Genomic DNA, 25,979 nt, shown 5'->3' with positions numbered 1-25,979 from the left:
TTAACCACACTGATGACAGTGATGTCACACATTTAACATGAAGTGATAAAAAAACAAAAAGAAAATGTGAAGTCGATATTCTGCTTAAAAATGTCCTTTTCCCAAGAATGCTTCTTTCTCCATTTCTTGTCTGAAAAATGGATTTTTTGATGAAACCAACCAACATTCAAGAGCTAATATAAAAAGAATGATTAAGGTCACTTATGTATGTTGTTGCAATTAAAACTGCTATTTGACTGTCCTTTATTATATATATTACAGTGAAAATGGTCTTTTGACTATCCCTGATATTGATCTGTGTCTTCATGTCATTAAGTGAATATATATTGAAATAACTGTGATCCAGTATGAAGCAGAGGTCAAAACTTATGACTTAGACATTTGTCATTAACATTTCCAGGTTGGCTGCTCTTTATTATTTATGAGAACATGGGATGATAATATGAACGGATACTGAAAAATTGTGATAGAGAAGATAATTTGATTTTATACAAGTTTTTGTTTTGATGTTCATTGGTGGTTAAAGCTAAAATGGTTACATTTTAATTCTGCTTGATGAAATGTGTGTGTGTGTGTGTGTGTGTGTGTGCGTGTGTGTGTGTGTGTGTGTGTGTGTGTGTGTGTGTGTGCGCGTGTGTGTGTGTGTCCTCAGTGAAGTGTATCAGTCTCTGCAGTAGCGTCCAGCTGCAGCAGTCAGTTCAGTTTCTGTTCAGTCTGACTGAGGGAGGTTTTTGTATGACGGTTTTTCACTGTGTGAACACATACTGACTGTTGATGTAGTGAAGACTCTGACAGTAGTAAACTGCTGCATCTTCAGTCTGGACTCCACTGATGGTCAGAGTGAAGTCAGAGTTTGATCCACTGCCTGTAAAACGAGCTGGAATCCCTGATCCTCGAGAAGTTGCCCAATAGATGAGCCGTTTCGGGGTTTCTCCATCTCTCTGTTGGTGCCAGGCTAAACAGTGGTTGGTGTTGTTATAAATATAAACATCCTGACTGGTCCTACATGTGATGGAGATGGAGCGTCCCACAGCAGAGCTCACTGCTCCAGACTGAGTCACTGTGATCTGACCTCTGGACTCTGAGGACACAGAGACAAAAACATAAAGCAGCGTCATGGTTTTGTGGGCTTCATTTCAGAGGGACGGATGTTGATAGAGGAGAGGAGTTTGATTCTCTGGACTTTACCTGTGAAGCAGCAGCAGAGGAGAGTCCAGATGAGGACGCAGATCAAAGTCATGTTTTTGATGAGGAGGATTTCTGTGTCTTCTGTTGTCATGAAGGACAGCTGTCAGTCATCCAGTCTTCAACTCTCAGGACTATAAACTCTCCCAGAGCACTGGAGCATGGTGCTGCTGATGCAAAGTCACTCTCTATGGAAATCTAAGCTGATTGGTGTCTCCTAGGTGATGCTCGTCCCACCCTGACGGTGCTGCCCCCCTCCAGTGAGGAGCTGCATCAGGGAAAAGCCAGTGTTACATGCCAGTCAGGAAAAGAGCTTGTTTCTTGTTTTTCCCTCCTGTCTGCCCTTTCTCCCCTCCCCCTCCCCTCTTGTCTCCAGGTGATAATGGACAGGCTCCTCATTGGTTCCCTAAGCTTGGAGCTGTCCACTGGCTGACATGGGAGGGTCATCAGCTGATTGAGCTCACCTGGGCCTCTGAGCTTAAAAGCTGGGCCCTTTGCTCACTCTGTCTCTCCCTTCCTCCAGCTGGCATCCACCTTGTGGTCTTTTTGGTTTGTGTTACATTCTGCGTTAGCTTTAGGTTAATAAATTATTCTTGTTTTTACTTTAACCCCTTGTGTGGACTCCCCTTCTTGTTGCATTCCTTGAGCCGGTTTGTAACACCAGGCTCATGTGTCTAGCCATCAATATCACTGAAATACCTTGAAAACAAATATTTAAAATTTATATTTCAACAAACTACTATTTTAATTTAATACAGAACAAACTGTATTTACTGACAGTGTTTTTGTTTTATATCGACTTTAGTGTCAAATTTCTAAAGTGTCTCTGTTTCTGTGCAGCTGTTGTTTCACATCTGTTGTTTCATTCTGTTGCATTGCTCTTTTACTTACTCTCATGTTATTCCAGATCTGGACCCTCTTTCCTGTCCTGCAGTAACTCTTTACTCCTCGTTTCCACCACCTGATCTTCTCCCTCACTCACTCAGTTGTTTCCTATTTCCCCTGATCAGCTCAGTAATATACATGCAGGTTCATTTCCACTGGTTCTCCTCCAGATTATCTCACTTGCATCCTCATCTGTCCAGCCTTGTTTATTCTGCCTGCATGAACCCACCTGCCTTGTTCTCTGTCTTCCTCTGCTTGTTAGTGATTTAAAGCTGACAGTTACTTATGAAGAGCACCACAGCTGTATCAGCTGTCAAACAGACTGGTGTCAATGTCCACAGATTTGAGAATAGTTTCAACACCTGACAGTATTCTTTTAGATCAGGAAATAGTTTATTTATTGTGGGAGAAGAAAAGACAAAATGCTGCTTTTTACAACATTACATTTACTCACATCTCTACTCATGCACCCCGACACTGCTGATCTTACTGATTATCTATGTCATTGTAAGCTTAAGTTCTTCTCTTATATTGTTCTTTTTCTAAGAAATAATTAGTTCATGCTCTCTCCTTTGTAGGGACCATGTGGCCCAGTATGTTAGATCTTAGTCAGAGGATTTATGTCAGTTAAATAATTTCAGATGCTTAAATGTAAACTCTGTGCACTAAAACTGTGGATTGAACTTTGCTGTACATATAAAAGAATAATAATCCTGCTTTGATCCATGATCAGATTTGGGACTGAAAGAAGGGAGGATGAGAAAATTGTGATGTATAACAAGATGTCATCTGCAAATAATACTTTTTTTTGGTGTGTGATTTTGAGATGGAGTCTGAGATGTTGGTGCTTTTCTTGATGAAAACAACCAGAGATTCAATTTATGACATAAATCAGGGAGAGACAGAAAATCCATGTTTACTGAGCATTTGTTACTATCTGTGTGTGTGTGTGTGTGTGTGTGTGTGTGTGTGTGTGTGTGTGTGTGTGTGTCCTCAGTGAAGTGTATCAGTCTCTGCAGTAGCTTCCAGCTGCAGCAGTCAGTTCAGTTTCTGTTCAGTCTGACTGAGGGAGGTTTTTGTACGACGACTTTTCACTGTGTGAACACATACTGACTGTTGGGGTAGTGAAAACTCTGACAGTAGTAAACTGCTGCATCTTCAGTCTGGACTCCACTGATGGTCAGAGTGAAGTCAGAGTTTGATCCACTGCCTGTAAAACGAGCTGGAATCCCTGATGCTCGAGTCCTAGCAGTGTAAATGAGGAGTTTAGGTTTTTCTCCATTTCTCTGTTGGTACCAAGCTAACGAGTTACCACTATAAACATTCTGACTGGTCCTACATGTGATGGAGACGGAGCGTCCCACAGCAGAGCTCACTGCTCCAGGCTGAGTCACTGTGATCTGACCTCTGGACTCTGAGGACACAGAGACAAAAACATAAAGCAGCGTCATGGTTTTGTGGGCTTCATTTCAGAGGGACGGATGTTGATAGAGGAGAGGAGTTTGATTCTCTGGACTTTACCTGTGAAGCAGCAGCAGAGGAGAGTCCAGATGAGGACGCAGATCAAAGTCATGTTTTTGATGAGGAGGATTTCTGTGTCTTCTGTTGTCATGAAGGACAGCTGTCAGTCATCCAGTCTTCAACTCTCAGGACTATAAACTCTCCCAGAGCACTGGAGCATGGTGCTGCTGATGCAAAGTCACTCTCTATGGAAAGTAAGTCATTTTCTTTATTTGAATACCATCTTTCATGAGCAGAAATCACAAAGTGCTTCACAATAAAGAAAAAGGAACAATAAGACTGTCTGTGTTACAGACTTAAAATGCAGACATCCAGCTAAAAATGAGGCAAAACAAATTAAACAGAAGAAACAGATTATTCTTGAGATGCCTTTTAGACGAGTCCAAGTCCAATCAGAGAGAACTCCAAAGTTTAGGAGCTTTTAAACAGAGTCTCCTCTTATCTTGATCCTGATGTGTGGAACAACCAACAAACCCTGATCAGAGAACCTCAGAACAGGGCAGCAGTAGCTCTTTAAAAAGGGAGGTTCATCACCACATCACCTTCTACAGTGACAGATCCTCATAGGCTGGTAGTGAACCAGAGTCCCACTGATACACCCCAGGATCTGCCTCATCCACATCATCCTGAAAGAATGAAAGAAAGACCATACACTAATCACATTCACTGAAAAACAACGGTTGCTTGTCATGAAAATGCTGTATACTCAAGTCTGATAGATCTGTTTTCATTTTACTGATTAGTGCTCTTGATTGCAGAGAAAGTAAGATGACCTTCAAGTGTGCCTCTACTGGACTAATGACAGTTGTTTGATATGTTTGGGGTGGTGCTGCTACTAACAATTATTTTTAATATTTCATAATTTATAATTTCATAATGAATCTGTTGATTAATCAATCAGTTGGACTATAAAATGTACAAAAAATATGAAAATCATTTTATCAGCATTTCTTGAAGTCCAAGGTAACGTCCTCAAATGTCTTCTTTTATGCACAACCCAGAGATGTTTAGTTTACTGTCGTAGAGGACTAAAGAAACCAGAGTATGAGTAGTATTGAGACTTTTTTCTTTTAAAAAATGACTCAAAGTGGTTAATCACTTAACAAAATTGTTACACTTCAGAGGTTTCAAAACTTCTCACCTGCAGTTGAAATTAAGCTGGCTAACTGGTTGGTGAACACCTGCACATTTACAGAAATGCTGGTTAGATTATCCTTAGAAATGAATGAATGAATGAATGAATGAATGAATGAATGAATGGATTAACCCTTTTGTGGTGTCCATATTGGTTACTACTGCTGGTTATTCAGCCAGTATTCGTGAGTCTGGTGGATCCGCTCCATTTTTGAGTTTTTAATTCAACAAAATCAAACAATTTTATGTTAAAATACTCAACAGATGTTTACTTCATCCCGGTTACTTATTCCAAAATTTTAAGCACTGATAACCCTGAACTTTTGAGTTTATTGGCGCAAAAAAAGTTAGCTTTAATCTAGTACTTGCCTAACTTACTCAGGTTTACAGTGAATAAATATTAAATAGTAACAACAACAACAACAACAACAACAATAATGATAATAATAATAATAATAATAATAATAATAACACAGTTATCTTGGAGTTTGAGGTGATACTAATTTTAAAAAGTTTTAATAATCTGTCAATTAAAATATGCATCACATCCACGTCTGTCCACACCTTTACCTGCAGGGGGCTTCTTGAGTTTGCGACCCCTGCCCTCGGTAAGCCCACCATGAATAAATCCAAAAAAAGAAAAGTCTCAGAGGAAAATAGAGAGTTTAATTCTCCGTGGACATATTCCTTTGCCTTTAGCGCCAGCAATGCTGTGTGCTTAATATGTGGCGAGAAATTAGCAAACAACAAAAAAATGTAACGTTGAAAGACATTTTCAGAACAAGCATTTGCTGAAAAGTACCAAACTGGGGATGAGCGAAAGAGAGTGATTTCAGAACTACAACGGAAAGTTGAGCAGAGTAAACATACTTTCAAGAAGTGCATTCAGTCTCCAAACTCAACTACAGCTGCTAGTTTTGTGGCAGCTCATGAGATCGTAAGGCGGAGAAAGCAGTTCACAGATGGAGAATACATGAAAGAATCGTTCATAAAAATATCAGCGCATCTGACATGACATCAATTCAGCTCAAGCATATTCAATTGCCTGTGATGAGTCTAGTGATGTAACAGCACTGTTATGCAGATATGTAAACTCTGTTGGGCTGCAGGAAGAACTGATTGAACTCATGATGCTAAAAGGACAAACACGGGGGGAGGACATTTGTGAGGCTGTTGTGAGTTGCCTAAAAGCCAAAGGAAAAAAAAACCCCACTCACCTGGTGTCAGTGGCAACTGACAGTAGTATGAGAGGAGCACAGAAGGGCTTTGTGAATTTACTTCAGAAGTCACTGGATCGAAAGCTGCTGACGTTTCACTGCATCTTGCACCCAGAAGCACTGTGCGCTCAAACAGCATTTGGGGAAAGATTCAGCGAGTTCAGAAAGGGAAAAAAACACTCTGTCCTTCCCTGTCACACCCCTGGACATGGACCCATCCCTGCTGAACATTTCTGCATTCACAAGAGTAATTCAGCCCAATCTTGAAATTGAACTGGCCGACATAGCGGATAAAGACTTATGGGTGTCCAAGTTCAAAAGCCTGACAGCGGATCTTGAAAAAGTCATCTGTCAGAAGGCCGTTCTCGCTAAAGAGCACTAATGGAGTGATATTGAAACCCCCCCCAAACCCGACAAACTTGTTTTTTAAACATGAAATGCCATTCCCGACACTTATATGAACATGAAAAACCATTTGAAGTCCTGTCCATCTTTGGCTCAACATACTTATGTGAGCAGGTTTTCTTGAGCATGAACTTCATAAATTCCAAATATTGCTCCCGCCTCACAGATGAAAATCAAGTCACATTAAATAGGTGAGAACACTAGCATTTAATAGGTTATTGCTTTTCAGAAAAACATTTATTTTAGACCCGAAGCTGATGTAGTTTTGTTTGTATGTTCAGGTGCTTTCGTTGCTGATTGCTGTACGTGGCTGAGGAAAACAAAAACAGAAAAGGATGACACCACACTGAAATAGACTTTAGTCACAAACATTCCTGATTTTATGTTTACTTTTTTTAAGCTGCTAAGGTGCTGCTATATGTTTTATTTATATTAAAGTGGGCTAGTTTTTATTTTATTAATTTTACACAAATAGGCACGCATAGTTCAGTGTTTAATTCATTTCAAAGTAGGCCTACACATGCACACTAAACTTATGTTTGGGGTTTTCCTTCATTATAACAGGTAAAAATAGAAAAATAATAAAATTTATAAAATTTTATAAGCTGTGTTTATATGTATATAATCACTCTTTAAAAAACTGCCGCTTACACAACAATTTCTCGTTTGTTAAAAGTGCAGTAATCCATATTAGTGAATTTTCACAAAGTAAAAAATTATCACCACTTAATTAATTAACACTTTTTAACCTTCTTTTAACTGATTGTTCTGATTTTCTAGATGGCAAACTCAGATCTCACCCTCAGTGTCATCAACCCAGGTTGGGGAAGGAGATACTGGTGTTACGGTTCTCAATTCCTTTTGTCAGACAGTTACTTGATGTTGGGCAGTTGCCTATTTACGTCACAGGGTGGTACTGTTGCGCTGCCTGTTCTGCAGTTGATCTGGTGATTCGCTCTGTTTATCCCTTCCACAGCACCGTAGTGTTGGGATTTGCTCCGTGTAGGACGCCATGTTTTTCAAAGTTTATTTTCGCTTGCTCCGCAAGGTAAGCATTGGATCAGTATCCTACATTATGTCTAAACGTCAGCACTAAAACCACCCATCCTGTTCACTGGTTCATGTGTACATGTTGGGTGAAAGTCCGCCATGTGTTTAAGTGATAATTGGCCGTGTTTTTAACAGTGACAGGTAAACACACACAAAGGGCAACCATTTATTGCATACTGCAGTTAGAACCTGACTATAATTAGCTGGCAATTAACCTGATCAGCTACAAAGTAATTGATACACAAATTATTAAACCATTAACCAACCAGTATCTAACAGTCAATGTCAAACAACTGTATGCTTAGAATTATATAGATTGCGATGTCCATGGCCAACTCCATTCTATTTAAAGGGGACCTATTATGCTTTTTCCTCTTTTCTGACCTATAAATGTTGTCACAATGTTGGATACTTGTGTTAAACGATTCCAAAGCGTCAAATAATGAGGTTCATGCATTTGGAAGCGAGCCCCACAAGCTGTTTTGGATGGCTCTGCACGCTGTGTTTTACTGTCTTTTTTTTAACGGTGTAGTAACATTGACGTCAATGCGTGCCAGACTTACTTATATGGTCATACCCCGGCATGTGCTCTAGGCCTGCCTGCTCCCCTGCTCTGCTTCGGAAGTTATATCGCTGCCCTGAGTGGTGAACTATGAAGTGAGATTAATGTGTTAGCGAGCTATGTTGAGTCTAAAGCCAGGATTTTCAGTGTCACGAATGTGGCTCTCTTTTAACCTGGTAACCATGGTAACTACTAAACTCATAACCTGGTCGCAAGCAGGTTATGTTCAGAGTTTCAAATTAAATCGTCTGTAAAATGCGCTGTTCTTTAACTAATTTTTGTCCTTAGCTTTTAAACTGAGGGAGGACGTTAACATTGAAAAATTACTGAGCTGTATGCTCGTAATATCACCGAATGAATCCATATAATGTAAAAATGTAACAGCAGCACAAACTGTCTGCATCGCGCTGTCATGACGGTAACCTCGGTTTGGTGATGCAGAGTCATTTTCCCCGTTTGCTCCAGATCATATTAACACTTTAAATTGACATCGTATATAATCCACACAGTAAAATAATGATGAAGCAACTACAGACACTTTGAATACTTCTTACTGTTATCGGTTTTGTCTTGGTGATATTGCAGCTCAGATCACTGATTAGAAAATTCATCATCATTTATCACAGCCAATCTTAAATCAGTTACACTCATTTTACGTTGGGTTGGTCAAAAACTTCAGTGATGTCCACGTCTCTGTCATCATAGGACAGTGTCAGACAGACTTCATCATGTTTAAATCTACTGTATGGAGTTTTATTGTTTAATGTGCGGTTTTCATGTTAGAATAAACGGCAGCATTAAGACCACATTTAGTCCATCAGTCATTTTCTGACGGCATTCTTCTTTTCCTGCTTTCTTTGCAGCAACAATGTTGCTTTTTGCCGTAATGTATTTTGTATATTTTCCACAGCTCATAATTATAACAACTTGATGATTTGACTTAAGTAAGGCTCGCGATCGCTTAATTTCATGTGGAAGAAGAGTCAAATGATGCAACAAATGCCCCTTTTATATGAACGCGCACAGAGTCTGAAGACGAAAGCCTGGATTAACAAAGTGAGTTGATAACCACCATCATGATACCCGTTATCTCTGATTGCAGTTTTAGGCTTTGTCATGCAGAGAAAGCCTGGCTGTGTTGAGCTTCCTTCGTAGTACAGCCCCCTGCTGTCTACAATGATTTCAGTGTTAGTACGTTGAGCAATGGCTTCCAAAAATGATTGTTCGAGTGTGAGGGAAAGTTAACTTTGTTTAGCTTTCCTAAAGAGGCAAGCACCAGGCAGAAGTGGATAGAGTTGCTTTTTCCCGGCCAGCAATGGAAAAATACCTCCGTGTTTGTCTGTCTATGGCACTTCACAGGGGACTGTTTTGTCAACACGGGCCAATACGAAGCTGGGTTAGCCGGTAGCCGAGCTTGGCAGCGCTTGTCAGCCCTTCGGAAGTCCTCGGGAGTGTGACCAATCACAGCGGAGTGGGCTCGGCGGGAGGCGTATATGGAGGAGGGCCAGGGGGTGGAGTAAATTACACAGACCGTTTTCGCGGGATGCAGAAAATACAAGGAAGAGATTCAGCGAGAGGCACAGCGTCCTGACGATCTACAAAGCTTTCTGTGCGGGCGAATGTGTGTAGCTGCTCTATAGGAGTCCAAAATCAAATACAAAGGCCCAAAAATGAGTATAATAGGTCCCCTTTTAAGTCGACCTTTGCAAATTCTGCTTTTCTGTCTTTGTAAGACCTGTAATTGACAGTATATAGACACGTTTTTGTAACTTTTCTTTAATGGAAAATTAAATTGTACATTCCTTCATACAGTCATAATAAAACACTAGCTATGAAATAACTTTTACATTTTCTCCAAAAGTGCTCTGGGTCACTCTTAGCCTTAGTCTTATTAAGTTTATGTACCAGAGGAAGCACAAGCTCTTGTGAAGTCATGGGTAGGCAGATGTAAACAAAACAGAGGCTGACTTGGTGCAACAGTTTGCTGTAGTACTGCTTAGCAGTGAGGAAAAAACAAAAGAAGAGACCTAAATGAGTCTGGATGATGTTTGGGGAGACATGGTCAGCACAGATTGTTATTATTCTTAAGTCAGAACAGGAAATGAGTTTTTAACTGCCACTGTGTGAACAGTAATATGCTGCCAGCTACACCGCAAAATCTGTATACTCAGATTAACACTGTTGGAATTGATTTTGAACACTTTTGTAATGTCTATATGGGTCCACACCACAGATAGTTAATTTTATTGTTTTTGGAGAGTTGGTACCTTAACACTAATTTAGTGTAATTATTGACACTTTTTGAGTTAAAATTCAACACTTCTTGCATTGCATGTATGCAGTGTTGATATTAATTCTCTCACATAGGAACTTGTAACTCTACAAGTGTTACCACTAACACTGTAAGGTGTTGGCTAATATAGCTTCTCTTAATTACTGAAAATGAACTTGAAAAGTACAATTTTCAACACTTTTTACACTTTTCAACAATATTGAAGAGTATATGCTTTTGTGCTTATTTATGGTCTCAAATGAGTGAGCTGGTTAAAAGCACAACATGTTGACTATTTTTCTCCCATATACACTATACAGCCCACAGGTAAAAGCACTACAGGGCTGTACAGTGCGACAATTTTCGTTGCATTTGCTACTAAAAATCATTCTGTGCGAAGAGAAATACGTGTCCACTCGCACAAGTGCGAAGGAGTTGCGCTGGTATCATGTCTAAAAAAAAATAGTAGGGAAAACAAGGCTATAGGCCACATACGGCCCGCGAGATAATTTCACATGTCTGTTATGAATGGCCCGTCGGTAAATAGCACTCCCACCACTCATACTACAAGTCCCACAATGCTGCCGCGCAACTCGAGAAATAAATCAGCTCGCAGTCGCGAAGACGCGAGCTTCTGTCAAACGACAATGTAAACAGGTTTGTCTGTTTAGGCAACTGACTCAGTGCAAAGAAACACAAGTATATGAGGAGGGAGATGAACTGCAGCTCCACCTGAAACCAGGTAAAAATAAAAATAAGACTGACCCACAGCAGATAGATAGATAGATAGATAGATAGATAGAGAGAGAGAGAGAGAGAGAGAGAGAGAGAGAGAGTCAATGTGAGATGTGTCGACTTGATATAAAAAACTTTTTATTATCATGAATCATAATATTAATGTACACTTATGTGGTGCACGATTTTTTTTTTACTCCAAGTCTGATTTGTGTACTTTTAAATACTTAATTGCTGCGTTATTGTAAGTCATGATGAAGAGTCCAGACTCTGTCTCTCCTCTTCATCTCCTCAGTGTGTGTCAGTGTGCAGTTTAACCTTTTCCTAAAATACTGCTGGTTCTGTGGTGTTACATTTTAAATCTGAAGCCTGCAGTGCACCATAGAAGCTACAGTTGACTTTTCTGTTGAAGTTCTCAGTGCGTTTTGGCCTTAATGTTAAATTGAGCAGGTCAATATGTTCATCTGTACCTGATGGGCTGATGGGTTTGTAATATTATTATATGAGCAGACTTTTATGCCAAATGCAGTGCCATTGAGGGGTTGCATGATTAAAATGTGCGATATCTTGTGTGCAGACAAAAAGCAAGCATTTTCAAATGTAACCCCCACCTGGATATGTGAGCTGAAATATTCTTGTTTTCTTTTGTTATTGTTGAAGAAAAATCTTATTTATTTTATTGAGGAAAAAGTTGTTGCAGTCTGGCTGTTCAAATTCATATTTCTGAATAAAACATAGTCAGTTTTAGACAGTTTAATAAATGTTAATCCTGTTTGGCCCGCGACTTAGACTATGTTTTAAATTTTGGCCCTTTCTGTGTTTGAGTTTGACACCCCTGCTATAGGCTGTCTCTCGTCCTATACGTCAGTTGTTGTAGCAATGCTTCACGGGAGTTGTAGTTCTAAGTGTGTACCGTCCTTCTCAATACGAATACAAAAGAACTACATTTCCGGGTAAACAAACCAAAAAAGCGCCTTTTTGTAAATATTGTGTGGCGGTAGGTGAACTGATGGCAGGGAATACGCCATACATCACAGAGAGTACAATCTTCAAACGTGACAACGTTTATAAACACAGTATTACAAAGCGACACATCGCCTGTAGAGATGCCCCCCTGGCCTCAAGTCAAGTTTTTTTGTAACATATTGTTCTGTTTTGAGTGTTCAATTTGAATGTTCAAGTACGTAAAATAAATAAGAATTGAAAGATCTGCTGCTGCTGATTTAAAAATAATTTCAGTGGAAACGTGGAAAAAAAGTGGAAACAGAAATAACAAGATTTGTATGCATAGGCCTATGATGAGTAAATGGCAGATTTTAGTGTTGAACAGTAAAAATGACTAATTTTACTATTTTTCTCAAAGATGAAACCCTAACATTACAGAATGCATGATTATAATCAGCAACTTTGAGATAAAAAAATTTGGTTTGAATGGGAGTTAATTGTCCTTAACGTCTAAATCTGATGCTACACAAAAACTAATAATGCATCAAAGTCAGTATTTTGGTTAATCCTTGACATATCCAAGACTGATAAAAAAAATGCCCCAGCCACCCAACATTTGTTGTATGGAAAATATCTAAATTTCTTTGCTTTTTTTCATAAATAATAACAGTGATATCGAGTAATCAAACAGGCATATAAAGGGTTAAACTTCTCAAAATGATTGAATGTTTAGTTTTGGGGGCAGGACTGAAGTTGTTTGAGAGATTTATGCAGAAAAAAGTAGAAAAAATATGAATCTGTACTTTTTTAATGTAGTTTTTATGGAGGTGGACATTTTTGTCCTTAACAACCAATTAGGATGGAAATTAAGACGAAGCCAGGGGGTTAACATTGTTAGAATTTCTGATCAGTATCGAATTTAGCCAATAAACACGTTAACTAACTGTCCAACTGTGTGTGTTACTAAATTTTTCTTTGTGCTACTAAAATTTTTAACTTGCTACCACCAGTGCTACCACCTAAAAAAGTAAGCGTACAGCCCTGCACTATGTAAAAGGATAGTCCATCCAGAAATGAAAATTTAGTCATTATCTACTCAAACTTAAGTCAATTGAGGGTCGGGCATATTTTGTTAGTCTGCAAAACACTGCTGAGTTTGACATGAAAACAGAGTTGCTGAATCTCCCAAACAATGTAAATGAATGGTGACCAGTTTTCAAACATTAAAAACAACTGGGGAGAGAAAAAACATAAAATTCCTCCATACTGGTGTAATCCAAGTCCCCTTGCACATCGTCACAACAAACACACCTAGTTAAGACAGTGTGCATGTGATCGAGGCTCAAACCTAAGGATCTAGAGTGAAGATTCAGGCTAAAACATGGTGTAAATAACATTCTTTTAGTCAACCTGGTGTGCTGGGTCTTTAGGAGACTTGGGTTACACCAGACGAGTAATATGTAGTCTTTTTTTTTTCTCTTGTTTTTCCATGTTTGAAAACTAGCCATGATTCACTTCCATTGTTTGGAGGATTCTATAATGCTGTTTTCCTGTGAAAGTCAGCAGTGTTTTGTGGACTAAAAAACTAAACCTGATCTTCAGTTGGCATGAGGGCGAGTAGATAACAACTAAATTTTCATATAAAAAAACAAAACAAAAAACAACGAAAAAAAACAATAATTTTGCACACAAATGTTACACAAAGAATATATAAAAATCACAACCCTTTTTAGCGGGGTAACCGCCCAGTCATCTTGCTAGCTGGCGAGGTATGCTGGCCGTCTCATTAGCAGGACAACACATCTTAGGAGCAAATTTTAAACTACGCGCTATCCTGATGAATTGGCCACAGATTTTAAGTTTTAACTTCTACATTCTCACATAAAAGAATCTTAAAATTACATTCCGTAATGTGAGATGTACGAGGCACTAGACAATTAAAAAAAATAATAAAAAATTCTCCTTGAGCCTATAAAGAAAATAGCCTATGATTTATACCTGGGTCATGTCCTTGTTGCGCACGAGGAAAACCAGCATATTCACCTTATGTGGTTTCAGAGAGGATTGGAGAGGGGTAACAATATTTCCAGCTGCACTGAAAACTCTCTCCGATGGTGCACTTGTTGCGCAAATGCACATGTACTTGCAGGCGACTTTAGAGAGGAGAGGATATCTACCCTGGTTGTCACTCCACCATGCGAGTGGGTCTGCACTGGAGTCGATGGGGTCCTCCTGGAGGTAGCATGTGAGTTCAGTGTCGGCTCAAACTCTCTTGGGTATGGTTGCAGAGGTGGTTGTCCATGGCTTAAGCAGGTCTCTAAGGGTTTTCTTTTTAGCCACTGGTGGCACCGCTGTTTGCGCCGAGGACTCCTGTTGTGCAGCAGCTGACGCACTGACACCGCTCCCTCCGTCCTCCACATCTAGTATTTCCTCAATCAGCGCGTACTTTGTCTCCTCTGTGTCATCATCAAAATTGTTGCCCTAATATGTAGGGTCCAGCAAGCAGGCCTTTGCCAAAGTTTTTTGTAGGGCAGCTGGTCTGTACTTTTCCTCGAGAACACTGCACATCTTCCACTTGATGTCCGCGATCAGAGTGGTGTCCTCGTCCGATGGTTTTAAAACATCTTCAGTGAGGAGTTTCAGGATGTATTTAATGGATGAGACTGTGACATAGGTCTCGCCAGACAGCAGATGCGTAAATTCAGCCGCTGGCTTTAATGCCGTGTTCACCGACTCCAAAACCGCAATGTCCTGCCAGCTAGGCATGAGATGCTGATGCCACCGATCATCCAGAACTCTTTTTATAGCTGGAGTTTGCTCCAAGACTCGGTCCACCATTTTCTGTTTGGAGTTCCATCTTGTAGGACAGTCCTGCATGGACAGAGTGATGGCCGTTTAATTATGGAAGTGAAATTAGCCTGGCTACACCTACTTAATAATTCTTTAAATGAATAGGCTATATTTTAATTTATTTTTCATTTCAGTGTAATTTTTTCTAAACGAAAAATATTTTTTTAACCATCTCAGAAAGCCAGCAACTGGTTGTATGGGCAGTTTTAGGCTGCATCGATGTTTCATTGAATGAATGAATTTTGGGCAACATTTTAAAAGATTATTCATACAGTATTCAGATTTTTAGTAAACCTATTGGGCCTATGTAATGATTTAAAATAGGCCTACATATAAATAATCCCAGCAAGACTGGGCTGGAATGAGCGTGGTCCGTCATTGGGGTCCTTGCAGAACCCTCTCGCCAAAGGACCCCATTACCATGATTACAGAGCACTTGGACCTGAATAAACAGTTAACACTGATTTGTGTTCATATTTTTTTATTTTAGCAACGGAACACTGTTTGTATTCATTTATTTATTTATGCATCTATCCATCCCTCCATCAGGCACGGCTTTATGGGTGGGCCTAACAGGCCTGGGCCCACCCACTTATACAATGGCCCACCTTAAATGACTGGGAGAACATATATTTTCTTAACTTTTATTTTTAATTATTAAAATCAGGATTTTAATACACCCTTAAGACAAAAAAGTTTCCATCTGACAAAAAGACAACATTTATTCAGCTAGTATCACATGTGAGGTCTGGACCAATCACAGGGGGCCATAATTCGTCGCACCAGATATGTTACCCTTGCACATGCACATCACACTATGGCGGTTGTTCGGCAGAAATGATGACCGGTGTACTGAGGAAAGCTTATCATTGTCTTATTTTATACATGCAAATGCCTTTTTCATCAAAACTAGAATGTCTATAAAATGTAGACAATACAGGAGGTAGAGCTGAATATTGCTGCCTGACTTGATGTCTTCAGATTACCTTCACAGCACAGATAAGTTTATGAATGAACAGCGCATTGCAGCGCGTTCTCTCTCCTGTTAAAAGTCATTGTAGCTCACCCATCATTCTGATCGCTTTCTTTCTCTCTCTCCTTACAATGAATTGAAAGAGTAATCCAGCCAAATCAAATGAAAATGCATTAAAAGGAATAAAATGACAGTTCTTATTGAACTGATATACTGATCTACTTGATCTATAGTGAAAACATAGATAAGGAGATATCCTGTGCCATTTGAAATAAATATAAACCGCAGACCAGTGTATGTGTGAGAAAGGAGCGAGGGGGGAGACCCGCCCGTCATGGAGGAGAGGAGAAATGCATTGTAATGAATGTAATGAAACAATAGCAATGCAAACTAGCTCATTTGTGCATCACTGTCAACTACTGGGCTGAAGTGTGGAGCAGAAGTTTGTCATGCACGAGTAGATGAAAAATTTACTCGCACTGTCGCAAATTTTAGTCGCAAAATGCGACCATTTAGTCGCAGTCTGGAGCCCTGCGTGATGCACGCCAGCTGCTTCTCATCCAGGGGCCACTCATCAAATGCCCTGCGGTGAGCCTCTGCGATGTTGTCGGATGTGTGATTCTGGGGCATAAACAATGTTTTGAGGTAGCATGATTTTAGAGTCCAGTCTGTGGTCAGGTAATGTACAGTTAAACTCATGTAAGGAGTCATATTTATGCTTGACCACATGTCAGTGGTGGCAGTGAAATAGTCCACTTGTCAAATTTTTGAAGCAGTGGCTTGAATGCCGGTTTCTCCACCATAGTAAACGGCACCATCTCCTCGACCAGGTACCGTGTAACAGCATCTGTTAGGCGTTTATGCCTGTCACTTTCAATGCTGTACTTGGCAACTCAAGGAGACTCCAAGCTGTTGGCTTGCACTGACATGAGCTGCTATGCGACTTGGTGTGGGAGGAGGCAGCCTCGCCTCATAGTTGGATGGTAACTTGCTAGGTGAGACCTTAAAATAAAGTGTTTCCTCATTTTACTTGGATCTTTTTGCCACAGATTTTAGAAACGGCCTCATCTAAATTAGCTGGTTCCCCCTTTTCATTTGGCTGAAAGCTGAAATGCTCCCAAAGGGGTGAAGTAACATTTGGTTTCGGTACAAGCGCAACTGCCATTGTCTCCTGTTCAACGTAAGGTGTGATGAGGTCAGCTCATGTGCGGTGGTGACGGTGGCTCACCATGCAGTGCGGTGGGTCCCGATTTGATTACCCACCGATTTTCGATTATTAACGATTCTCGATTAGCAATTATTGATTTTCCATTTGACAACAGTAACCCAAAAATACACTACAAAGTTATTGCACCATTTAAAAAAACAGTCAGTTGCTGAATTACCTAATTCTTTTATTGAGTAACAACTCAAAGCACTTCCTGTGTAGTGTAGGTGTAACTTCAGAATTACTTGTTTTAACTTGGCAAAACATATTGTAGCTTTATTAGCTTATATACTGTAGAACACAGAAATGAACACAGCACATTGTGTTGTGACTGATCAAGTTGTACTAAAGGAAGGCTTATAATTGTTCAGATCAGCAAAAAAGAAAAATATGGTGGGATTAGGGTTAAATTATTTTAAAAATGCACTTGTCTTTGATCTTTGTCTGTCTGTAATTATCACCATAGTTGTGTAATGTAATAATAATGATAATAGTAATGATAATGGAAATTATGTTAAAAACTTCAAACTTATACAGTGCTGTACTATGTATATACTATACATATATTAGATCATTATACACTGTCGGTATAATACACAACTACGCTCTATAGTCTGGTTCAGTGTCCCGCCTACAGCACAGCACATCTGATTGGTTAGAAGTCATGATCAATCAGTCATCACCAGTGAATAGAGAGGAGCTGTGTAGAAGTTAAGACAGCTGATATTACCAAAGTTTCAATGAACATCACAGTTTTATGATCCGTTTCTTTGGTGATAGCATAGTTACATCAGTGAAAAAAAGTTACGGTCTGGATTTCACTCAAGGCGATGTGACGGCATTTAAATAAGTCGCTCTTCACAGAGATGCGCTGCACACAGCAGCATCTGTCCTGTCTTTTCACTGCAGCTCTGCATTGAGATTTCGGGTATTATATCTTATACAAAAGTAACAGTGACAGTAAAACTATGATTCTCACATGTGGTCTGCGGATCACATGCGTGCCGAACCGTAGATGGCGATCCGTTGCACCCCTAGTTGGTTGCTCGTTGCTGGTTGTTTCTCATCCATTTTACACACCTGCTTGTATGGCTCACTCGCTCTGGCCGCTGCACGCACTTGCCAATTGGAAGTGGGCGTGCTCGCGTGACGTTCAACTTCTGTTGACCGCGGGATAACATTTTTTCAAAATAAAACAATGCAAAAAATAATAGATTTTTGAAAATTGATAACATTATTGCGATTAATTAATAATCAATTTTTTTCACCACCTCTGCTTCTTAGTATTGCGGTAATTCGTTTTTGCGGTTACCGTGACAGCCCTGCCTGTAAAATCTGTCTGTTTTCTTATTTACTCATGTAAAGAAAATCCAGTGTTCGGATTGACTGTTAAAAATCACTTATGATGTGATTGGCTGTTGTAAAAAAAAAAAAAAAGAAAAAAAAGAAAAAAATGTTCTTTTATTTGTTCGTGTGCTGTGATTGGCTGTCATCATTGGCTGATGTAAAACCCACCTGTCTCGTGGTTGGCAGCTGTAAAGGGTCTGACTGTTGTAACAAGGGTTAGGGTTAGCAAAAGGGTTAACAAAAAAACAAAAACAACCCTTGTGCTCATAGAAAATTCCCTGTGTTTTGCTATGCTGTTGTAAAATCCCCCTCTTCTTTTATCTGAGGGGTGTACTACGAAGCGAGATTAATGGGTTAACGAGCTATGTTGAGTCTAAAGCCAGGATTTTCAGTGTCACGAAGGTGGCTCTCTTTTAACCTGGCTAGATAACCATGGTAACTTATGCTAAACTCATAACCTGGTCGGGAGCAGCTTATGTTCAGAGTTTCAGATTAAATCGTCTGTAAAACGTGCTGTTCTTTAACTAATTATTGTCCTAACAAGGTTGTTTATGAGCAATATAGCTTTTAAACTGAGGAAAGACGTTAAAAATGAAAAGTTGCTAAGCTGTATATTCGTAATATCACCGAACGAATCCATATAATGTAAAAATGTAACAGCGGCACAAACTGTATACATCGTGCTGTCATGGTAACCTCCGTTTGGTGATGCAGAGTCATTTTTCCCATTTGCTCCAGATCATATTAACACTTTAAATTGACATCGTATACAGTCCACACAATAAAATAATGATGAAGCAACTACAGACACTTTGAATACTTTTTACTGTTATCTGTTTTGTCTCAGTGATATTGCAGCTCAGATCACTGATTAGAAAATTCATCATCATTTATCTTAAATCAGTTACACTCATTTTACGTTGGGTTGGTCAAAAACAGTGATCTCCACGTCTCTGCCATCAAAGGACAGTGTCAGACAGACTTCCTCATGTCCTCACGTGAGTTTTATTGTTTAATGTGCAGTTTTCATGTTAGAATAAACAGCAGCATTAAGACCGCATTTAGTCGATCAGTAATTTTCTGACAGCATTCTTCTTTTCCTGCTTTATTTGCAGCAATAATGTTGCTTTTTGCTGTAATGTATTTTGCATATTTTCCACAGCTCATAATTATAACAACTTGATCATTTTGACTTAAGTGGCTTGTAATCGCTGTAATGACCTGCTGCTGCAAAATGCTCATTAAAAGCTGTGCATATTTCCAAGTGATCTGTTATTACTTGCTGGCCAGAGGTTACATGTGAGGGCAGAGAAACAGTATGTTTGTTTTTAGTGGAATTCACTACCTTCCAAAATTTAGCTGGGTTTGAAGAACAGCTAGAGATGGTATTTAAATAATAATCAGATTTAGCTTTCCTCACAAATGATGTAAGTTTATTTGTTAGCTGCCTAAAAGCAAGCCAGTGGGAGGGATCCCCAGTTTTTCTAGCTAAAGCCCAGGTTTTATTCTTCAGTTGGTACAAAGATGAGAGCTCAGATGTGAACCAAGGACTCGATCTGTCTTTGATTCTTTGCTTCTTAAAAGGGGCGTGTTTGTTAACAACTAAGTTGAAGGTGTTTATAAAATGATCCAATGCTAATTCAGCATCTGGGATTTGTAATGTGGTTAAAATATTACTATGACAAAGATCATGTAAGAAGGCCTGTTCATTAAATTTTTTTGAGATTTCTCCTCAGAACAATTTGTGGTTTAGTTCTCTGCAATCTCGTATCCCTAATACAAGCTATGGGGCAGTGGTCACTTATTCCAAGGTCAAAGACACCAGAAGCAACTATTTTATCACTCCTGTTAGACAAAATCATGTCTATTAAAGTTGACTTTGAGTTGTTTTTTAGGTTAGGCCTAGTGGGGTCAGAAATCAGCTGAGTTAGGTTGAGATTATCACAGACCTCCTTCCAATAAGCAGACACACTAGTTAACCAATTGAGGTTAAAATCGCCCAAAATTATAAGCTCTGAATTACTATATTGAGAGATTAAATCAGCCAATTTATCAATGGCATCCGGTTCAGCAGACGGACGTCTATAAATCCCAATCACAACTAAGTTACTAGGCCCTAAATTGACCTTCAAAGCAATGAATTCAAAACATTTTTGTATGGTAACAGTATTTAGAACTGTAACCAAATAACGTGATTTAATAAAAATAGCCACCCCACCTCCTCTTGCATTTCTGTCAGTTCTAAATAAATTATAATCATTTAAAGATACTTCACAATCACTGACATGTTTCTTTAACCAAGTTTCAGTCAACACCAGAATATCAGGGTCTGTTTGGGAAACTAGAATCTTAAGGTGATCAAGTTTTTGATGTTGAAGCAGACTTCTAATGTTCCAGTGGATGAAACCCAGACCTTTTCTGTTTTTAAAAGTATGTGGATTAAGTGAGGAGGGTGGAGTTGACCCAAGTTCATACGATGAGGGGGTAGCAGTATTGGACTGAAGGGGAACTCTAATTAAATTTGAGACAACTGCAGTGCGTTTTGAACATTTCAAATAAGTTCGAGGTTTCCATAGGACAGGTATCCTGAGTAAGGGAGTTGCTGGCATAGAAGTTATCAAGGGGAGAGTGTTACAGCAGGAGACTGGAAACTTGTGGTCACCAGGCGGAGCTAGTGAGTAAGTGACTGAGTTTGATGTGGGGCGTAAGGTGTGAGGCGGAGCATGTGACCGATGACCGGAAGTGGCCATCTCCAAATTTGAACATGAGGCATTGGACAGTCACTCTGAGGAGGTCTTATTTACGACTGCATAAAATACGTTGTCTGTCAAAATCCGTACACCCAGGCCATTGGGGTGAATGCCGTCAAACCTGAAGAAGGACGCACGATTCCAAAACAGGTTAAAATTGTCAATAAAAATGGCACCGAAGTTCGAGCAGACAGATTGCAACCAGGTGTGGAGGCTAAGGGTCCTGCTAAAACGACCAATGCCTCTCTTGAAGGGAGCAATTGGGCCTGAAATAAAAACTTGTTTGCCGGAGTTTTTAAGGAAGTCTAAGAGCCTGCTAAAATCCTGCCTTAAAACTTTGGACCTCTGGCTGGCAATATCATTACAGCCAACGTGGATAATTACATTCCTGACATGAGGGTGATTGGCTAAGAGGCCGGGAATCACCTCCAGAATGTCAGCAACCCTTGCACCAGGAAAACAATGGGTCTCCGCAGATCTTCCCCTAACATTCTTCACAATTGAATCTCCAATAACGAGTGTGGTGGGAGAAGAGGCTCGTGGTGGTGCTTGGAGTTCAGGTGAAGAAGCGCACGGGAGACGACGCGCCGCGGAGTGAACCGGAGGCTTCCGCGCTGCGGTGAAGTTGGGCTCAGAGCGGCGGGTTTTGGGCAGAGTGGATTGGCCGAGCTTGTCATACTTGCTCTGCATTCCTGAATGGGCAGCCAGAGGTGATGCAGATGGTAGAGACCCAGATATCACAGATGTCCGCGCAGGAGTAGGTGGAGGACGCGGATCGCCAGCCAATGGGGGGAAATCATTGGGATCGAGGATGCTAAATTTGTTTTCCAGCGGGATGCCATGGGTTGGAGAAGCCCCCTTCCCTGTCCAGCGTTTTTTGTGGGTGCCGACCACAGTCCAAGACTCGGGATGTAGTGGGGTGGAGCTGATGGGAGCTCTCGGTCTAGCTCCAAGCTGGACCCAGTGATTGTCGATGGGGGGAGAGACCGGAGCGGCAGGAGCACCTGCAGCGGCGGTGGCTGTACCAGTAGCGGCGGTGGCTGTACCAGCAGCGGAGACAGAGCATGGAGCGGTGGAGTCCATCTCTCCTGTCTCCGGCTTGTCAGCGCAGCAGTGTCGCTCACTTTTGCATGTGATGCAAAACATTTAAAATAACATCATTATAACAAAAAGAATAAACCTGCAGTGCTTGAAGTGCTAGCTTGGGGGATCGGGAGTTTTGTGGCTTCAGCAGCTGATGAAGACGAAGGTGCGCAAATAAATTGGTTGTCTGAACATTTTTCACGGACACACATTTGTTGCATATTTTGCAGATAGGCTTTGTTGTGTCCGTCGGCTCACCTCTGGCATAAACCCAAAAAACTCCCAAATTGGAGATGTGGCGTTTTTCTTTGCCACCAAAGTGGCCAAAGGGTCAGTGTTGGCACTGTTGCTGACTGGTAGCGATCAACATAAGACACGTGCCAAGGACACGTGCCGCCCCTGCCCCCTTGCCAATTTAATCGTGTATTGGCAATCTAGAGCAATGACAATCTACAATTTGAAATTTAGAGGCAATCGCACAGCCCTAGTCAGCTCTGTTCAAAATGATGTCAGATTGGTTTACAAATACGCAAGAAACTTTTATGGATTGGTCTCCAGTCTCTAGCATGTTATCCCCGCCCTTTTATCAAAAATTTAGACACAAATAACTTCCCTTGATCATAACACAATCATTTACAACACACTGTTGATGTGGATGTGAGAAAACACCTAGATAACCTGTCTGTCGTTTATGTTGGATCTCCCCTAACGTTTAACCCTGATCTTCCTGTACAGATCAGGAGTTTTGATCTGAAGGAGTGGCCGATTTGATTTTGCAGGCCTGATGATCTTTGGCTTTGAAGTTTGAGCAAATTAGAACAGATTTTAATATCCCTCACAGAGATTCTTTTAAGTATGTCCAAATTTGTGATTTTACAGAATCTCTTTTAAGGAAGAATGGGATTTGCTTAAAACTGTCAGTTAAGAGATATATTGATCTCAGCCAGGTCTCCCAAGGATGCAAGGGGATCTTTCCGAAATGGACCTCAATTCCTACACGTCAGCAAAATTTTTACATTTTTTTTCCACACAGGATTTATTGTACACCTGTCTGCCTCCAGAAAATGTTCCCCAACAGCTCAAACCTCTGTTTTAAATGTAAAACACACAAAGGTACACTACCGTTCAAAAGTTTGGGGTCACCCAGACAATTTTGTGTTTTCCATGAAAAGTCACACTTTTATTTACCACCATGAGTTGTAAAATGAATAGAAAATATAGTCAAGACATTGACAAGGTTAGAAATAATGATTTGTTTTTGAAATAATAATTTTTTCCTTTAAACTTTGCTTTCGTCAAAGAATCCTCCATTTGCAGCAATTACAGCATTGCAGACCTTAGGCATTCTAGCTGTTAATTTGTTGAGGTAATCTGGAGAAATTTCACCCCACGCTTCTAGAAGCCTCTCCCACAAGTTGGATTGGCTGGATGGGCACTTCTTGCGTACCATACGGTCAAGCTGCTCCCACAACAGCTCAATGGGGTTTAGATCTGGTGACTGCGCTGGCCACTCCATTACAGATGTCTGCTTCTTCTCTAAATAGTTCTTGCACAATTTGGAGGTGTGCTTTGGGTCATTGTCCTTTTGTAGGATGAAATTGGCTCCAATCAAGCACTCTCCACAGGTTATGGCATGGCGTTGCAAAATGGAGTGATAGCCTTCCTTATTCAAAATCCCTTTTACCCTGAACAAATCTCCCACCTTACCAGCACCAAAGCAACCCCAGACCATCACGTTACCCCCACCATGCTTGACAGATGGCATCAGGCACTCTTCCAGCATCTTTTCAGTTGTTCTGCGTCTCACAAATGTTCTTCTGTGTGATCCAAACACCTCAAACTTCAATTCGTCCATCCATAACACTTTTTTCAATCTTCCTCTGTCCAATGTCTGTGTTCTTTTGCCCATATTAATCTTTTTCTTTTATTGGCCAGTCTCAGATATGGCTTTTTCGTTGCCACTCTGCCCTGTAGGCCAGCATCCCGGAGTCGCCTCTTCACTGTAGATGTTGACACTGGCGTTTTGCGGGTACTATTTAATGAAGCTGCCAGTTGAGGACCTGTGAGGTGTCTATTTCTCAAACTAGAGACTCTCATGTACTTATCTTCTTGCTCAGTTGTGCAGCGGGGCCTCCCACTTCTTTTTCTACTCTGGTTAGAGCCTGTTTGTGCTGTTCTCTGAAGGGAGTAGTACACACCGTTGTAGGAAATCTTCAGGTTCTTGGCAATTTCTCGCATGGAATAGCCTTCATTTCTAAGAACAAGAATAGACTGTCGAGTTTCACATGAAAGTTCTCTTTTTCTGGCCATTTTGAGGTTTTAATCGACCCCACAAATGTGATGCTCCAGATACTCAACCTGCTCAAAGGAAGGTCAGTTTTATAGCTTCTCTAACCAGCTAAACTGTTTTCAGCTATGCTAACATGATTGCACAAGGGTTTTCTAATCATCCATTAGCCTTCTGACGCAATGAGCAAACACATTGTACCATTAGAACACTGGAGTGATAGTTGCTGGAAATGGGCCTCTATACACCTATGTAGGTATTGCACCAAAAACCAGACATTTGCAGCTAGAATAGTCATTTACCACATTAGCAATGTATAGAGTATATTTCTGATTAGTTTAAAGTTATCTTCATTGAAAAATACAGTGCTTTTCTTTCAAAAATAAGGAAATTTCTAAGTGACCCCAAACTTTTGAACGGTAGTGTACATTTGCTTCATGTGTCCCGGTCATGCCAGTGTATGCACATATTTTGGAAAGAGCTTCACTCTGTAATTCAGGAGGTTACTGGCAGACAGTTCTTATTGACTCCTTTGTTCTCCTTGCTGCACCATACTTCAAACAATTTCTTTAATAATGATGTCAAATCTGTGTTAACGGCTCTTTTATATTTGGCTAAAAAGCGCAACTTGTTGGGATGGTCTGTCCCACAGGTCCCCACAGTTGACATGTGGTTATCACAGATATCAGCTGTGCTTCCTCTGGAGAAACTGACTTATGATCTCAATAACAAGTCATACAAGGGGCGACGCCTGTAGCTTAGCTGGTAGAGCGCATGCCCCATGTACTGTTGTTATCAGTCCTCCACAGTGGCCGCTGGTTCAACTCCCACCTGTGGCCCATTTGCTGTGTGTCATCCCCTGTCTCTCGACCCCCCTTTCCTGTCATATATTTTGCTGCCACTGTCAAATAAAGGCAAAAAAGCCAGAAAAAATTATCCTGGAGGAAAAAAAACAAAACAAATCGGGCAGGTTCTGTCACCTTTGGGAACCCTTACACCTTTTCCTCCAGAAACTCTGACTTGCTAACTGATGACATCTGTTGATGTCATTATCACATTGTTGGACAATGTCTTTTTTTATTTGCTTAATTTTTTTAGTTGTAATATTGTGCAGCATTTGTTAATTTTGCATGGATTTTTTTGAATGGATAATATATTATGTTTGTGTTGTTTCTGTTGGTTGATCTTGGTTGTTTATACATGTATATGTTTTAGTTATAAAATCTCATAAAAAAGAAAAGAAAAAATAGGGTGGAAATTAGACATATTTTAAAAATATGACACTATTATCATTATTCCAATATGCTTTATTTGTCTGTTTTGCAGGATTATGATTGAATAAAATATTGACATATTAATAAGACAAGTTTTTATCTGCAATTTTTGGTAAGTTAATTGTTATATAATTGAATAATAAAAAAAAAAATGTCAGATTAATCAGTAAATTAATCAATAGATTAATAATTTAAAGGAGAAGTGTGTGATTTCCAGTGGCATCTAGCGTTCAAACCTTAGATTGCAACTAAGAGGATTTACCCGACACTGCCCCTCTCTCACCAAGAGTATGGTGG

General features: G+C 40.1%; 1 pseudogene; it reads right to left on the bottom strand.

Annotated features, from left to right (window-relative positions):
- Nucleotides 1–13,955: 13,955 nt before the first annotated feature.
- On the bottom strand, nucleotides 13,956–22,121 carry LOC146312546 (uncharacterized; annotated as a pseudogene).
- Between the last annotated feature and the right edge of the window lie 3,858 nt (nucleotides 22,122–25,979).

Source organism: Lutjanus erythropterus, chromosome 16 (genome assembly GCF_056507025.1).
Source record: "Lutjanus erythropterus isolate fLutEry1 chromosome 16, fLutEry1.hap2, whole genome shotgun sequence".
Classification (NCBI taxonomy): domain Eukaryota; kingdom Metazoa; phylum Chordata; class Actinopteri; order Lutjaniformes; family Lutjanidae; genus Lutjanus; species Lutjanus erythropterus.
This window is presented reverse-complemented; position numbering and strand designations above follow the sequence as displayed.